This window comes from Nasonia vitripennis (assembly GCF_009193385.2).
Source record: "Nasonia vitripennis strain AsymCx chromosome 2 unlocalized genomic scaffold, Nvit_psr_1.1 chr2_random0010, whole genome shotgun sequence".
NCBI classification, from domain to species: domain Eukaryota; kingdom Metazoa; phylum Arthropoda; class Insecta; order Hymenoptera; family Pteromalidae; genus Nasonia; species Nasonia vitripennis.
The window spans coordinates 3,142,522-3,156,533 of record NW_022279617.1 but is presented as its reverse complement, the minus strand read 5'-3'; positions in this window follow the sequence as shown (position 1 = coordinate 3,156,533).

The following is a 14,012-nucleotide window of genomic DNA, read 5'->3' as shown; positions in this document are numbered from 1 at the left end:
TTACAAAGGGTGTCTCAAAGACGTTTGCGTTTGACGAAAAACTAATGCTACGAAAGGTAAATGTCGTTGCGTCTTCTAGCATTTGGTTTAGGCCATTCGGACCAGAATATCTAATGCTAGATGAGTCGAAAGGAATACCTAGGCGATGAAAAATCGAATTTTCATGACATGCTATATACAAGTTAAAAATGTCGTCCGCGCTAAGGTAATTCCACAGCGTAAGCACTGGGTCGCTTTGGTTGAATAAGCGAGTAAGGTTATCCGGTAGGATGGAAGTTTTCCGTTTGATCGCTTGTGCAGGTAGCAGCGCGTTTTGAGTGATAAACTGATCCGGTTTAGTCTTGATGTGTGACTGTTTGCCGTTGGGATCAGTGAAAACGAGTTCTTTTTTACAAGATTTAACCTGCATCGCGCCCGATGATGTGAACGAGTTGCAGAGTACTGTCGCTACCGACCCGGATTTTTTTGTTTTAACGCTAATGATTTCGAAATCGGTACAACCTTGATCTAGTAGACATTTGTGAAGAGCTGTTTTGTTAACTCTATATCGGATGTCGCGTAAAAACAGTCGGAGCGCTGGCTCGTTGTTTACAAAAAGTTGCGGTAATTGAGGATCGTAGAGCACCGGGTGGCTAGAGGAGTTGTGATGTCTGGCCATGAGGAGATGCGTCTCCCAGCGGTCGAGTGTTGTTCGGAGATATGACTCGAAAAGTTCCAACTCCCGGTCTGCCCGGAAGCAGTCTGCTCGAGTTTGCTCGTCAGCTGAGGCGTTTCTATACGCCCTGAGCTGAGATCTCAATTCGCCTACTTTTTCCATGTCTAAACTGATCGGAATTTTTAGTTAATAGAGTCTATTATTGTGGGCACTACGTCTCCTCGCACATGAAGTTCGCTTCGCGTGACTGAATTTACTCAGTGTTTCTATTTCTCCTAAGAATGTTCGGAACAAACTTGGTGCGCTTAGGCGTCGGTTGTGTAGGAGGAATAGGTTGGATCGTTGGTTTTTTGTTGTGTTTTGGAGGGAGAGGAGCGAACCTGACGTGTTTGGGTGCGGGAGGTTGAGGTAGATAGGTTAGGTTGATCCGGTGGATCGACAGTAGGAGGGGTCGGAGGTGCAGGTTGATCTGCTGGATCTTCCGCAGGAAGCTGCACTGGCGCGGGAGCGTCCGCTGCGGGGCGAGTGCGAGCTCCGCTTGAAGGGGAAGGGATCCTGATTGGTTCAGGCGTGGTAACCTTAGTGCCGTCAGGATCTTCTTGAAGGATAAATGCTGGCTTCAACCGTTGCAGCGTTACTGTTTTCTGCGTGCCGTTGAAGTCTATGTTGAAAGTCTGGTTTTGCATGTTGCGGGAAATGACTTTGTGAGGGCCAGTGTAAGGCCGAGTCAATGCGGGCTTAATTGGTTTTTCTTGTAGCCAAACGTGGGAGCACGTTTCCATGCCTTGATGAAGGAATGGTTTAATTGCTGTTTTGTGGCTGACTGGCACTGGTCTCAGTTGGTGCATAAAGTCGCGAAATTCGTTGTAGAAAATGCGAACGTTTGGCTCTTCGCTGGTGAGAGGTGAGAAATCACCCGGGATTTTCACTGATTTTCCAAAAACTAAGTCGGCCGGACTGGCGTCTGTGTCTAGACGGATGCGTGTGCGCAGTCCCAGCATGACTGTTGGAAGTAGTCTGACCCATTCCTGGTTGTTTCCGTGGCACATGAGAGCTGTCTTGATGTCTCGGTGGAGGCGCTCCACCATGCCGTTGGAAGCAGGATGGTATGATGTTGTACGAATCCTGTTTACTCCGAGGATTGACAGGAGTTCGATGAATAATCTGGATTCAAACTGAGCACCTTGATCGGTGGTGATCGTTGTCGGTGCGCCATAACGGCAGATCCAGTTGTCATAAAGGGCACGAGCTACCGATGCTGCAGTGGTGTCAGCAATTGGAATTGCCTCAGGCCATCTCGTATAGCGATCGATGATGGTGAGGAGATGAGTGTAGCCGTGGCTGTAGGCGAAAGGTCCTACGAGATCCAGGTGGATGTGATCGAATCTTGCATCTGGAGTGATGAAATGCTTGGGCAAAAATTTGTTGTGCTTTGTCACTTTGGATTGCTGACAAGCTAGGCACGTTTTGCACCAAGTGGCTATGTCGCGACTCATGTTAGGCCAGACGTACTGTTGGTGGATGAGTCGGGATGTGACTTTAACTCCAGGATGCGATTGTGAGTGGAAGTTGTCGAACACTTCTTTCCTCAGTTTCTTCGGGAGGTAAGGACGAATGACATCTTCGTGGATGTCGCAGTAAAACGCTGCGTGCTGGGAGCCCCATGTAAGCTTGCGAAGCTTCAGCGGATGGTTTGCATCGTTGAGGATCTCCTTCAGCTGATCGTCCTTTTCTTGCTCTTCGCTCAGCTGTTTCGCGTCGAACAGCGTCGGTAGCTTGAAGGCGTCTAAGTTTGCTAGGACTTTACGAACTTGTGTGTCGGATAGCAGTTCGGGATCGCTCCAGTCAAAAATTGCAGGCGAAGTGAAAGCGTTGATCCGGGAGAGTGCATCCGCAACGACGTTCTCTTCTCCTGGGAGATAGTGTATCTCGGTGTTGAACTGGGCGATATATGATAATCTGCGAGCGCGAATGGCTGGCATCTTGTCAGAGTTCTGTTGAAGAGCGTAGATTAAAGGTTTATGATCCGTGTAGATTTTAAATTCTACGCCTTCGAGATAGTGGTGGAAATATCTGATGGCTTCGTAGATGGCCGTCAGCTCTCGGTCGTACGTAGCATACTTCTGTTGCGCAGGTTTGAACTTCTGCGAAAAGAAAGCTATCGGTTGCCAAGAGTCGCCTGGGCGTTGTTCGAGGGCTGCCCCCATTGCTGTGTCGGAAGCGTCGGTGATGAGGCGCAGCTCTGCGTTTTCGCATGGGAACGCAGTGAACGCTAAATTTATAAGGTCCTCTTTACATTTCTGGAAGGCTGCTTCAGCTTCTGGGGTCCATGGGACTGGACGTTTGTCCTTTTTCTTGGCACCTTTCAAGAATTCATTTAGCGGACGTTGCGTGTCGGCAGCGTGCGCGAGCAAACGTCTGTAGCTGTTCACAAGACCCAGGAATCTTCGTAGTTCCTCGATGGTCTGTGGCAAGGGGAATCCTTGAACCGCCTTGACTTTCTCTGGGCTTGGCTTGAAGCCGTTTGGCGTGATAAGATGACCCAGGAAAACGAGTTCGGAGACGCCGAGACTGCATTTCTCGAGATTGACTTGCAGCTCGTACTCCTTTAGGCGATTAAGCACTATTTCGAGGTGCTTTTGGTGCTCTTCCTCTGTCGTGGAGGCAATAAGTATGTCGTCAATGTAGACGAATACGAAATCTAAATCTCCTAACGCTGAGTTGATGTAGCGTTGGAACGTCTGTGAAGCGTTTCGAAAGCCGAACGTCATCACTGGGAACTCGTAGAGTCCGAACGGAGTGATGATCGCTGTTTTGGGAATGTCCTCCCGGGCCACCGGTATCTGGTGGTAGGCTTGGCGTAAATCGAGCGCCGAGAAAATCTTTTTGCCGTGGCAAAAGGCCATGCAGTCGTGCATGTGCGGGACTGGATAACGGTCTGGCACTGTAGCCGTGTTTAGTTTTCGGTAGTCACCGCATGGACGCCATTCCCCGTTTTTCTTCATTACCATGTGTAATGGACTTGCCCATGAGCTATCCGAGGGGCGATAGATGCCCAATTCGCACCATTTGCGAAACTCCTTTTTGGCTGCCTTGAGCTTGGCTGGAGATAACGGACGAGCTCTTTGCGAGGCAGGAGGACCTTTCGTTAGTATGTGATGAAATGCGCCACGTTTCTTGGTTGATCTGAACTGATCAGGACCAAAAACTTCGGGATACTTGTTCACGATGTTGGCATACTTGTGGTTCGGTGCCATAAAAGAAATTTGCACGGGCTCTACTGATTTGATAAAGGCAGGAGCGTGCGTGAACTGATTGCCGTCTACCAGTCTCTTTAGCTTGAGATCTGGTAGGAGATGGTAATGTTTCAGGAGATCGGCTCCTATAATCGGGTGCGGGACATCGGTGATGGTAAAATTCCACGCGAGTTTGTATGGCAAGCCGACGTCCAGTTCGCGACGCGCGACGCCGTAGACGTTGATGGTTGTGCCGTTGACGGCGTAAAGCTCGAATTCAGTTGGCTTGCCTTGCCAGTTTGATGGCTTTGGGATTACCGAGATGTCTGCGCCCGTGTCTATCAGAAAGACTACTTTCGAGATTCGATCTCTTACGTGGAGACGTGTGGCTGCGTGTAACCGGCTGTCAGTCTCCACGACAGCAGGATTATTTAGTTTTCCTGGTCCTTGGAATTCTTAGGTTTTCTTACCTTATAGTCCTGACCCGGAGCGTGCTTCCAGGTGCAAGGAAGTTGGCAGTTCTTTGCCTCAGTGCCGAATTTGCGGTGGAAGAAGCAAAGGCTTTTATCGTTTGAGAGTTTCGACCTGGATTTCGATCTCGCCGGAGTGGAGTCTCGGTTTTTGGAATTTGAACGAGACTGGTTGCGTCGATTCTTGGTTTTTGAGCGGCTGGCGTGGTTGCTGTTGTGTGAATTTTGGACAGCAGCAATCAGTTGATCGATCTTGTCGATGGGAGTGATGGCGGGCTGGCTGTCTGACTTCAGCGCGTTGATGTTGTGCGATTGTTGAAGCACATCAAAAGCCATGTCTGCACTCTTAATGAGTTCCGATTCTTCCTTGTAATTCCAGACCATTAGCTGAATCTGAGCTGGGAGACGGTTTCTCCAGAGAGATATTACAGTGTCTCTCGGTACCTTGTCCTGAGCGAGACTGATTAGTTCGGCGAGGAAGTCGGATGGTCTTTTGGAACCTATTTCTAGACCTTTGAATAGTCGGTCTAATTGTTGCTCCGGAGTTTCAGCATAACGGTCTGTTAAGATCTTCTTAATTTGCTGATATTTCTGCCCTCTTGTGAGGGTGTTCAGCTTGAATTGGATGTCGACATGGATGTCTTGTGTTAGATATCTCATGACGAAGTTAAATCTGGCTTCGTCTTCATTGACGTTGTGTGCCAAAAATAAATCTTGTAATTGGCTGAACCAGCCCTGTGGGTTGTGTTTGTAGAAGTTCCAGAAAAGCAAATGCCTGGTACTTGAGAAGGCAGATGCGTAGTGCTGTTGGCCGAGATGAGGGTCTCCCTGCGAGAGATTCGGCAGGGGTAACCCGGTTCCCAAGTTTTCCGAGTTGGCAGCTTGTGACGGATGTGTGTCTGTGGATCCTGTTGGCCTCTTGCAGTCGTAATCTCGATGCTGTTGGACTAGAGCCAGGCGTTCCAGAAACGCGTTCAGTTTACAGTCCAGCTGCTGGTTGAGCCGTTCTGTTAGCTGTACTAGGTCATCCGCAGTGGCGTAGTTGACTGCTGATGACTGCTGTTTGTTTAGCGAGCTGTGCTCTTTCCGCCGCGTTCCTGAGTTCTGGAGATGACTGTCGTTGGCCGATTCCGCAGTTGGGAAGTGTGTCTGTCTGCCATTTGCTCCACGGCCGAACCCACCCGTCGTCATGCTGGGCTGCTGGCCGAACAGAAAGATGCTGTCTGTGTCGTTGTGCTGGTTGAACGTCGGCACCGTGTTGGCTGAATGTGGAAACTCTGCATCTTCCATTGCGTTTGGAACGATCGGTCGCCTCGAGTGGTTGACGTTCTTCGTGAAGGGAGAATTTGACGAAGAGACAGTCGTGAAAGTCGGAGTGAGCTGCAATGTCTCTGAACTCGTCGTCGTAAACGAGAAGGTTGGGCTTGATTGACTCTGACTCGTTGTAGTTGTTAGGGTTGTTTCTTCGTCTGCACTCGTATTTTTTGTTTTGATTGGGGAGTGCGTGAGTGTCATTTTCGGTTTCCTTGGTTTACGAGAGGAAAAGGGTATTTGAGGGATTTCTTTGCCCGACCTAAGCGTTAATCCCGGTTCGTGCTCATTCATGTGCGGCGAGACGCAGTGCCGTGCCTAACGAGATGTTGCAACAAGACGTACAAAATTATTATTTGACTAAAGTGTACTCGCAGGTACATATAGAGGCAAAGCAAAGTCTTGTTCAACCGCTAGCTAAAGTATTGCTGACGCTCTTAAAATAAATTTAAAAGAGATTTTTACCTCGTTAGAAGGATGATGAGCAAAAGGTGCTGTTGGCTCTCGTGTGTGACGTCAGATATACTCTCCGAGGGGACTGCCGTCCGGGGAAAGAGTACACTGGACTGTCGTGCACGGGAGTTGCGTAGCACTGGACAAAACAAAGCGATAATTAATTGTTTGTCCCGAGAAATGCGGTTCGTCAAATGACCGCGTCGTTGTAAAATAATGCGCGTGAAAAATCGTGCGTCGCACTGTACAAAAATAAAGCGAGGTTGCAACTATGTTTTGATAAGTCGAGCGCGCGACCGTTGCGCTGTACCGCGAACTGTTTACTCGACTCGCTCGCTGTTCTCGGAATCCGAGTCGGCGCCGCTCGCAAGATGGCCGCTCGGTGTTGTGTTTTTGTTCGCGCGCGCACTGAATTACCTGTAGATTTCGGTCTCGGGGATATCGCCTTGTGCGGCGCACGACGCTCGACGAATCCGTTGACACTGCCGCTGAGGAGGTTCCGGATGGTCGTCGTCGGGAGATGCGCTGGTGTCGGTGGCCTCGTGCGAGGGACTTGGGTGAAGCGCCGTTGACCGGTGAAGCTGCTGAGATGAAGGGCTCCGGTGACTGTGGCTTCACGCAGTGACCAAAGTCCCACGGCGATGGCTTCCACGTGGCACGACCTTGAGGTGTCGCAGTAGTGTGCGCCGGCGTGCCAGCAGGCACACTTTGTTTAAGCTCAACGCTTGTCGTTGCGAGGCTCTATACGCGCCGGCGTGCCTGCACGCGTATAGAGTGAAATGGCGGCGGGTCACTAGGACCTGTTGCCGCAGCTCGACACGTGTTGAGACGTGTGTCGAGGAGGCCGAGTTGGCCGAGGATTGTCCCTCTCGTGTGCACCGGCGTGCCAGCGTGCACCCGGAAGGTGGCGGAGTGCTGCGCGTTGGATGACGCAAGCACTGCCTGTCTTTGTCTGCCGTCGTGCAGCACAAAGACACCGCTGCTGGAGAAGCACAAAGCTGCGTGGTTCGCTGCTCCTGGAGATGTTCCAGTCGGGGTCACCAATGTAGGACAAGGTGGATAGTGGACAGAGAAGATGCCTCGCCTACGTGTAATAAGTGCTTTATTGCAGTGTCTCTCCAGACGTCTGACCGTGTGCGTGGTCAGTGCAGAACTGAGCGGCGGCGACGGCGCTCGCTCGCTCGCAGCATGGCTGCTCTCTCTCTCTCTGCAGCGGTACGTGCCGCCACCTATCCGTGTGGTACCTACATAAATACCTTAATTTTTCCTCGAAATCTATATCTGCTTGCATTGTACTATTAAGCATTCCTACTTCATGACCAAATTGTGGTTGCTCTTTGTCTAAAAGATCTGCGAAGATCTTATTTGCATCAGATACGATTTTAATGAACATTTCAACGAAGAAGTGCTCAGGGTCGTTACCTAATATCAAATACAAATTTTATTACAAAGTGGCCAGCAGAAATATATGGAATCTTAAATATTTTAATAATTAATTTATCGAATACAGTTGCCAGATGCACTCTTTTTTATTTTACATAAACTATTTTATTTACACTTACCATTTAATCCTAAAATCTCATTAATTGTGTCCATGGATAAATCTTTCATACTACTACTATTACTAGGCACTTCAGAAGAACTGTTATGTATTAGGCTATTATCTGAGTAATCTTTTATATCTTGAACAGACAACCCTTGTATCGCTGCACATGATGAAGCTTCAGCTAAGGTTAAATTCAACATTTAATTTCATAAATTTTATGTTAATAATATAAAAAAATATACTTACAGGATACAGTTGAAGTACAATCGTTATTATAACAATTAAGAAACCTAGCGTAATTTTTAGATATAGCTTCGGAGATACAAATTTCATTTTCATGAAATCCTATAAAATTAGAAGCAGCATTGTTGTTAATATTATCATTCCCTGTAAATAAAAGAAAGAACAATTCATTACATTATTATAGTAGAAGCCCTAGTAATTATTTTATTTATGGTTTATTTTGCATGTACGGATTTTCACTTTTTACATGTTCACCCTTGTTACATTTTCAAATAATTTATAGTTATAACTACTTAAATCTATGTTTTTTGTATCTACTCCTCTATACCTACTTCTTATTTATATTTTAATATTATTTTAATACAATTATTAACCTTAAAAATGTAAAAAATTGATTTTAATTGTAGTTTTAAACTGGCTTTTTTCGAACCCTTTGTCACCGCCCAAACTCTTTATGTCTCTGGCAGATAAAAATAGATAGCACATAGGCTTTTTCTATCCCCCGTTTTAGCATTGGTGTGACACCAATGCTAAAACTTCCTTAGTAGTAAAGAAAAACATTTTAATAAAATTTATTTTACTCACCTGGAATCACTGAAGTGCGCTTCAACAATCTTTTAGATTGTACTTTATTGCAGGTCTTTTTTTGGTCATAAGACTTGTGACTAGATAGATCTACATTTGAATGTGCTTTATCAGATTCTAAAATAACAATAGGCCTTTTTGTTTTTGCATCATTGTTTAAAAACTCGGTTGAAACTGTAACATTTGAAAAAATTTAAAAACCTATTAAGGGGGGGTCAGAGCCATGTTAAAAGGTCTTAGCTTACCTAACCTCAAAATTTTTTTATATCATAAATAATAAGTAAATACACTTATTAATACACTAATTTATATCAGCTAAGTCTTATATTTGCATAATTACGCATAATTTTTGCAAACAATGTAAACTACAAGGCGACGATTGAAATTGAGAATCACCCTGTCGAAAAAAAAAAAATTTTTTTTGTATGTATCTTTTGTACGTACTAAAAACATGTAATTTGCCTCGCAATACGTATTAAAAATATGTACTGATTTGGGACTAACTATTTTAAATATATTAAATATCAATATAAATATTTGATGTGGCCATAAATGGTGTTATTATCCTTATGGTACTTTCATTTATGGCCAAATCAAATATTTATATTTATATTTAATGTATTTAAAATAGTCAGTCCCAAATCAGTACATAGTTTTAATACGCATTACCAGGAAAATTACATGTTTTTAGTACGTACTAAAGATACGTACAAAAAATATGTATTTATTTTCAACAGGGCAGTAATATTTGGATGATTAAATTGTCTGCAAAAATAATAATTAAGCAAAGTTTAGAAGTCACTTTAAGAAGTGAATTTACAAAAAATCAAACTCAAAATAAAATATGTAGCTTTATAATATCAAATTCAGACGTTGCCATAACTAACTACTCACATACTGATGAGACGGATCATACTTTTTATAATATTTCACCTTATTAACTATCATTTTTTTCACAATTGATGACACTGAGAAAATGAAAACTGCGTGGTGTGTTTGCTTTACAGATAACAGTAGCTTCAATAATTTTTCTTTTTTTGTGCAAAGATAGCTCTGTGCAGTGCTACCATCTTAATGTACCAACAGTCTCTATACCGTATTGTACGACATGTCAGATTGTGTGTGTGAGGGTTAGGTTGACACTCTTAACACGTATGTTTAAAAAATAAATTAGTACTATTATATGTTTTGTTAGTTTTTCAGCAGTGAACCAGCACTGGCCAGTCGTGTAAGACTGGGCATAGACTGCCGAACCATTGCTGAACGTTTCTGCCAGGGTAATGACTTCTAAAACTTTGCTTAATTATTATTTTTGCAGACAATTTAATCATCCAAATATATTCCTGGTAGAAATGATCCACAGTTTTTTAGAAATACATTAATTATTCTTATTTTTTTAACTTATAAAAAATATAAGTTGTGTAATGTCCAAAGCAATTCATTGAGCGATATCTAAATTGTTAATTTTCTACCAGGAATACTTTTTGTAGGTAAGTCTACACATCATACAGTGGACAAGGGCTAGCATAGATAATGGAAATAAAAAAAGGAATGTTACCTTCGCTGATGGATTTTAAAATTATTTTTAATTTTTTTAATAGAAAGAAAACGTATTCCTGGTAGAAAATTAACAATTTAGATATCGCTCAATGAATTGCTTTGGACATTACACAACTTATATTTTTTATAAGTTAAAAAAATAAGAATAATTAATGTATTTCTGAAAAACTGTGGATCATTTCTACAAGGAATATATTTGGATGATTAAATTGTCTGCAAAAATAATAATTAAGCAAAGTTTTAGAAGTCATTACCCTGGCAGAAACGTTCAGCAATGGTTCGGCAGTCTATGCCCAGTCTTACACGACTGGCCAGTGCTGGTTCACTGCTAAAAAACTAACAAAACATATAATAGTACTAATTTATTTTTTAAACATACGTGTTAAGAGTGTCAACCTAAACCCTCACACACACAATCTGGTAAGTCTACACATCATACAGTGGACGAGGGCATCTTTTATAAAAACAAATTCATTTCATTCAAAGAACTCTAATAATATTCTCAGCTGTTGCATTAATATAAAATCGAAATAACATTGTTCTAAATACTTTACCTGTATTAACGATATTTGTACTTTTCAATTGTAAATGTAATTTGTACAAGTTTAAATAATTATCCAATTTTCTTTTTTGTTTATTTATATCATCAGTCTCATTTTTTATCTTATTAAAAATTAAATTCTTCACTTTCAGGTCTAATGGCTTACATTTAAAGATACAATTGAAAAAATCTTCATGACAGTGCAATATTGAGACCTCTATTAATTTAGTTTCATAGAGTTCGGTATTTTTTTCTCGGGTGCAATAATGTCAGTCGTATCATCTATAAAATATTAATTAAGTTTTAATAATAATTATTTACAACAAAATAGAAAAGTGTGTATAAATATTACACACAATTGTGCGTAATACAGAAATATACTTGTGCATACTTCTGTATTATAAATACTAGTTAATTTTAGTTACTTACTTTTAACATCGTTCAAAATTGATGTTTTATACTTTGTCATAAAATTTAAGAGAGCTAGATTATTTTTTTTATGTTTCTCTTTGTAAATTTTATTGGCAATTTCGCATATGGTAATATCACTTGGATCAATAGCTACAATGTTTTCCAGATCAAATTTTTTAGATTTTTTAAGGAAATTGATCAAGTTTCCATATAAATTGTTATTATATGCTAACCCAGCATTATCTCTTTTATCGCTTACTTGCCTTTGTTCTTTCTTTGTCAAACTACCATCATCTATATGTTCGTCAATTAGTTTTTTATATTTAATTGAATTATCAATAAATTCACTGGATGGAATCATTTGAAAGGTACTTGAGTTATTTAAATTCCTACAATCATTATTCTGAAATAAATAAACATTATTATAATATTAAAATAAATAATTATTCAGTTGTATATAGTTATGAAACTTCAAAGCTAAATTTAATGTAGTAAAAATGTAATAATTTAATACTATTATTAATACAAACATTTTTTGGTTTAAATGCGCCACTGCCAGCATTTTCACAAGTTTTACACTCACACGATTCATTATTTGGTCCAAAAAAGTCATTACTATATCGTACTGTCACTTCATCACCTATTTCTATGTTTTTAGTTGTAATAATTTTTACTTTGTTAGCTTTAAGCGAATAATAGGCACTATTTTCATTGCAATCATGATTAATAAAAGCAATGGTACCAAGTAAAATTGTGGAACATTTGTACATTAAACTGTACATAATAGAAAAATCGCTGTTTAATTTTTTAAGCAATGTTTCTTCTTGAGGCGAAATTTTTACATAATTTCCATATAATACATCCACTTTTGTATTCTTAGAAACAGCTTTACTAGCAACAATTTTAACTTGGTTTTCTTGGCCCTTATACTGCGAAGTTTTTGTTACTAAAAATCCATTACTTGAATCAAGTACTTTTAAATACCAGACCATATGACTTCGAAGGTATTCTTCGTATATGATGCTAAAAATTTGGTCATTTAAGCATGTGAGCAAGGTTTGTACAGTCTTATCATAATTGAGAGTTTCTGTAAACTGTTTTAACGTTGTTGACATAAAATTGGACGTTGGACAACAAATTATATCTTCAACATCCATTATAAGACCAACTTTGCTAACTTTTACGTTAAGATAAGGGTCAATAATTAATGCTTTTGCAATGTCATCCATTAAAGTCATCATTTGAAAAGTTGAATGTTCTTCACTCATTTTAATTTAATATTTTTTCTAATAATCTGTATCTGAATAAATGTATACTGTTATGCCCTTTTCTCTGAGAGTTCACTATGAAAAATGACTTTTTAAAAGTACTAACAATACTTACATACTAACAAGTAGTAAAATTAAAACTTTTCAATCTCAAACAGAAGAAAACTTTTAAATGTTGCGCTACATAATTTGCTTGAATACGTAGTAACGCGCTGAAACAAAGAAACGGACCGAAATGAAACGGAAACTCGATACGCGAGTGTGGATTGGACTAATTTTTGCTGAAGAAATGGTCGTGATTACTATAGGGAACTCCAACTTACAGCGTTGACACGACCTCTGGCGGAATCGAGCTGAAACACTTTAACTCGCAGAACGCAGATTCTTAGGTCTAAGGTCGGCCTCTTAGGTAGACTCGGGTCCGAGTAGACCCGAATCAGGTGTGTTATTGGCCTTGTTGAAGGCACACTAGCGCCACATTGGCCCATTTAAAATAGGGAAGAAATACATTACTCTCATGGGAGGTTTCGACAAGGCGAATTGTGGACCACGGTGCAAGATAGGTGGTTCGTCTTTCCCTCCTCGGGCACCACCTGTAGCGCATCTGCGGACTGAATACACTATGATAAAGCAAAACATTGGGTAAAATATTTTTATTTTTTTTGAGCCCAAACAATTAAATTTTCCATAAATAAGGTTCTTTTAATGAAAAGTAGATGCTTTGTTAAACATGCCATTTGACCTAAAAATATGCAAAAATATTAGTGTGTAACATTATAGTAATCGGTCCGCACTAGCGCCGCCTGGTGGAGATTTCGGACGAACGCACTTATACCTAATCACACTAATTTGGTGGTGGGGAAAACCAACAGGTCGCAACTAAAGAAGAAGAAGAAGATGGTGGTGGGGAAAGGAAGAGTGAAATACGAACCACCTCTCTTTGTCTCTATCTTGCACCGGATGTACTGACGCAGCCTTTGGAAGAAGAAGAAGTATATATTAATAATAACGTTACATTGGATTGAAGAAGCTCAAAAAGATTATGCGATGGATAACATCAAAGCAGCTTTAATACAATTAAAAGATGGGCGCTACCACACAATCTTAACGAAACACCTTAGGGGAATTAAAAATAATAAAGGATCTTTCAAAATCAAAGGAAAAAAAAATCGAGTGCGAAATAATTGGTTATAACAGTAAGTTATATTTTTTATGTATTATTATTTGAAAATTTTCATTCTCCACACTGGGGGAATTGTTACTGTGGTGTGATTTTACTGTCACGTATTTGATTTTGGCAGAAAATCTGATTGATTGCTTATTTTATTCTCTTAAAGAAATATCTTAATCTCTTAAGGAACTATCAAATAGGTACTACAAATTAAATTTGGATATGGGAACAATTCTCTCAGCGTAAAAAGGTTCAAAATTATTTCTCATACTTATACTTATAAAATTATTATTACATTTTCTTATAGATGACAAACAAGTTTTTACACAAATCGCAACCAATTTGAACACAAATTTGCCACAAGTGGTAATTACTCTTGATGAATCTCTGAACAGTAATATCCTGTCTGTATCAACATCAAGTTTAACAAATTCTAATGATTTAGAAAAAAGCAATTTCAAACATCCCAATGTGTTAAATGTTTCAGGTAATAAAAATACATTCAGTGAAATTTCACCTTCAATATTTAACATTCAGAAAGCACATGTTTCTGCTAAATACA